The sequence below is a fragment of the Otolemur garnettii genome, unplaced genomic scaffold (assembly GCF_000181295.1).
Source record: "Otolemur garnettii isolate 467f Iridium unplaced genomic scaffold, OtoGar3 scaffold00173, whole genome shotgun sequence".
NCBI lineage: Eukaryota > Metazoa > Chordata > Mammalia > Primates > Galagidae > Otolemur > Otolemur garnettii.
Genome location: NW_003852568.1, coordinates 3,697,226 through 3,701,945, shown reverse-complemented (window position 1 = coordinate 3,701,945; position 4,720 = coordinate 3,697,226).

Sequence of the window (4,720 nt, the reverse complement as noted above, 5' to 3'; positions counted from 1 at the left end):
GAAAGAGGTTCTTGAATTTGCTCCTGGACAGACCCACCACGTTAGTCTCGAGACCTTCACCTGATGACCTCTCTGTGTCTGTCAACAGTTCATCTTTTACACCATTATCCAGGCTACATCCCTGATCCTTCCTCATATCTTCTTTGGCATCAGCATTTCTAAGCATCTCTCATGGGAGCTTTGGGAGTGACTCAGTTCAAAGGTCTCTGGATCTTTACTGCTCTGACTTTGATGGAAAGAGATCCATGAGAGTCCATAGTGATACTTGGACTTGAATATCTCAGGAGGGTCCCGCTGAGGATTTAAGAGTGACAGAGACTCATGAATCCTGTGGGGCATGCCCCACTGCTGTTGGATGAGCCTCTTTTGAAGGTGGTGCTCTAGTATCTTCTGAAGGTCACTACTGAGAGGAAAATATCCAGGAAGGATGCAGATGGTAATATAAGCCCTGGAGGACCGGCTAGTCAGTGTAATGTTGGGAGGTGGAGGGCACAAGTCTGCCTGAGATCTGTTGACCGTGGAGAGATCTGAAACTCACTCAACTTCTTGTTCTTTTGGGAACACATTCTATTCTGGGTGGTGAGGTTCAGGTGGCATAATGCACTGGGCCTCTTTCTGTGGTTTATGGACACCTCCTCCACAGAGCCTCATCTGGCACAGAGGCTCAGGTAATGGGATTGGGAGTGTGGATTGCAGGTGGGTCTGAGACTGGCCCCACATTACCTCCAAGGTCTTACAATGTGGGGGCTGCTGATGCAGGTGCAACTCTTCTGCTCTAAGTGGGTGCACAGAGGAAGGGCAACTGATGAATCATGCTCATCAGCAGTTGAGGTGGACATGTTTGCTGCAAGATTTAGTGAGTTCTCTGATTTATGTTGCTCTGGACTAAATCTCATTTTGTTTTTGTTTTCCTTCCCGAGAAGGAAATCACCCATCCTCTTACCATGTCTCTCCAGGAGTGCCACAGCATCGGGGTTGCAAAGAGAGAGGTTAATGTTGTAGGCTTCGTGTTCTCCCAGACAAGAAACCTGAGAAAGGTGAATTGATATAGATGGAGTCCCAGTGGAATTGCCTCCTGGTGGTGAATATGATCAGTGGGATCCTTTGTCTGGGATAATTTTGGTAAGAAGTCAACGTTCTGGATAAGTTTGGGGTTGCCTATAAAGATGGTGTTCATAGACACAGGGCCCTCTGGTTTGAGACCAGGATCTGCTTCCTGAGTGTGATGTGGTGGGGGTGGGGGATGATCCATGGGGAACTTGAAATATAGGAAAGGAACAGAGTCTGGGGGCAGAAAGTCACCAAGTGTTGTGGGTGAAGGAATATTAGGTGAGGGGGTCTTTAGGTAACGTGAGAAAGGGGAAGGTGGAGGTGGAACATGATCCCATGGAGGGGCTGGCATTAAGTTTCCAGAAGACTTTCTGAGAAGGTGGAGACCAGAGTGTAGGATGAGTCTGAGTCTGTGTCGGAAAGTTCAGAATCTGCCGATGACACAGAGAAGTCAGTAGTATCTTCCTGAGACGTGTGTAATTGCACTCCCATGATCTCTTTTGCTTTGGCCCAGATGTCAGAAAGCACCCTTCCTGGGAATATTTCCCCAGATGTGCTGGTGTCACTGTCCTGACCCCAGGGGCTGCAGAAGACAGGAGGAACAGAGCTGCAGCCAGGACGAGAACATGGAAATGGGGGCTGTTTTCCTTGTGGAAGTGGGGGCCCCTGAATCCTGGTCCCCCCTCACCTCGCCCCCACCCCTGACATCACGGTTCACTCTGTGGCCTCTCCCCAAGGCCTTCACTCCCATGCCCATTATGTGGCCACCCATCCCATGACTGCGGCAGGTGCACTGAATCCCTGAATGCATGGAACATGCTTTTAGAAGGGACCAGGAGAGACGGAGAGAGAGGAATCACCTCATCAGGGCAGAACCTGGCTTCCTTTCCTCCTTTCCTCCTCTGTGGTGAACTGTCCTTCCTGAGAAACCAAGAGATTAGGATATATATATAAGGAAGTCAGAAGCAGAAGGGTCATGCAGGAGTCCTTTTATGGGGGACCCTTGGGATATTAACGTCACATCAGCAGACAAGGTCGATACCCACACAAAGCCAAATGCTCAACAGTAATATTAGTAGCAAGGTTCACATGTGTATGTGGCCTCATTTAGAAAGTACTTTCATGGCAATTATCCCACATGTTGCTCGAAACCACCATGTGAAGCCCAGACACCAGTGGTCTTGTCAAAGAGGCATCTGAGCACCCAGGAAGTCAAAGGGGTTATGCAAATTCAGGGGACAGATGTTCCAAAGCCAGGGACAGAAGTTCCAAAGCCAAACTAGTAGGTAATATAGTCCTTCCTCACTTCTCATCTTCATCCTCTCCACACCCATTGCCTGGAGATGTGTAGAGCAGAGACTCTGAGAAGTGCCTCAGGTCCCATTCAATCCTGTCTCCTCTCAGGACTCTGTTTTCCCACAGAGACTGTATCCAGCAAGTGACACCCTCAGAGATCATGGGCCTGGGACCTCAGAGAACAGGAAAGCTCACCTTTGCAGAGACCAGGGTGAATATACAGAACCTTACCTGTAGATGTCCCAGCTTTCCACCTGCTCTTGGCCCTTCGCTCTGGCTGAAAACAAAAAGAAAAAAGAAAAGATTAGACTCACTTCTCTCCCTCCTTTTCTGCAGCAAGGCCACACGTTCATCACCCACAAGCAATATGACTCCCGTTTTACTTAATAGAATCTTTCGTTTCTTTATTAATTTTTTAAAGTGATATTTCCAATTTGTCCTTCTTTGAAAAACTCAAAACCTTTGGTCTGTGAAAGCCTCACTTGGTGTCTTCAGAAGTCCTGTGTTCACGGAGGACACAGCATCAGAAGACAACTCTCACATCTGCTCCTGAGAGGACTCTGTATCCTGGGGACAGAGCTCAGTGGCTCTTGGCATTGCTTTCCATCAAGGTTGAGTGACAACTCTAAAGACAAATGATTCAACATCAAATTCTAGAACAGACTGTTTTCTTCAGATAACTCAAACTTTCGAAAGATGTTAAACCAGGACCATGAAACCACTGTATTTGGGGTTTATTCCTGGAACCCGCCACAACGCCCAGGCAGGCAGCCTGTGAGCCTGAGCTAGAAACCTCCATCCTCCAGAGCCCCAGCCCTGCCTACCCTCTTCTAGAAGAGGGATGTTCTAGTGACCTCTAAGCCAGCCCCACTCATTTAGACTGTGGGAGCAGGAACGGGAAACAACAACAAAGACTTCCTCCAGGGTGTTTCTCATCATATAGATGTCGTTCTTATCCCATGTGCTTTCAAAACAGGAAAGTGTCATGTCATGCAACATGTAAACTAGCAGCAACCCCAACCCAACCAGTAAGGTGAGCTGGGGGTACATGTGCAGCAGAGGTGCGCTAAAGCTCTCCCATACTTCAGTATGGAGCACAGTGTCCATCATCTGAACAGTGAAGCTGTGTGAAATAACTGAGTGTGGTGGGTGCCCATGCTTGGCTATAGCCCCAGGCCTGCATCACAGAGCACAGCAGAGTCACAGTGGCTTCCTGAGGTGGCAGAGGGGATGAAAGGAAGGGGGTGTGGTATAGCACTTCCCTGCAAAGTGCACCAGATCTCTCCTCCCTTCATGGGCCCTCTCCATCCCTCTTTCTCCCCTGCCATCTTATTTTCCAACCCAACCTTTCTTCATATCATATATCTGCTTCAGTGAAATGTTCTATTTGTTTTATCCATAATCCAGATATTGGTAGAATTCCCTATTAATGGGGCAGAGCCCTTGACTTGAATCTTGAAAGTCTTAAATAGCACCTGGAATTTCTGCTTGTACCCATATTTATACCCTCAGGATGTCCTCACATCCATGCTATCTCCAGGATGCTCTTGTGAGATCCCTTTGGCGGAGGCTGTTCCCTGATTCTTGCCTCCCAGTGTCAAGAATGAGCACTGGTGCCTAGCCAAGGAGGGAGTGAGCACAGACACAAAGCAATCACTGTCAACATGCACCTGTTATAGAACAAAGGCCCATAATGTGTAAGGAGAATACATCTCATAGTGAGACAGGACCTGCTCTGAGAATGGAGTAGAGACCCTGAACTCTGAACACACCTTCCTACTTAGGCTGAGCAAGGGAACTGGTTTATCCCCCCTTTGCCAGGCAGGGTTGTGTGTGGCCTCCTGCCTTTGGGGTAACTGACAGGTTGGGGCTCCATAACAAACTTCTTAACAGCATGCCCGTTTCCCATGAACCTTCCCATGAGTGTATGGAGGTCGAAAGTTGCCAGTTTTATTACATGACAGTGGGCCCAGTGAGCCAGGTCAGTGTACAGTCACTAGGGGGTCCTCACTATGTTCCAAGTGGGGAACAGTCTCTAACTGGAACTCACTGAGACCCTGCATATCCTCAGGGGACTGCAGCTCCCACCCAAGAGAGGTGTACATGGATTCTTCGCTGAGCTTCCACTCTGGTCCCTACGAGCTTTCAGTGTTTGTGTCATCATGCGCTCGTTTGTGTGGTCATCTGTTATTTTATTCTTTCTTGAGCATCATTTACATGACTTAGAGGATGAATTATGTTTGTTGATCTAACCGTTCTGCAAGGAATGTTAATGTGGATGAATATTCTTATTTCTTCTAACAATAAAACAATAGTTCACCCTTTCTACTGGTGATATAATATTCAGCTGTAATGAGAAACTAACAATCTTGTT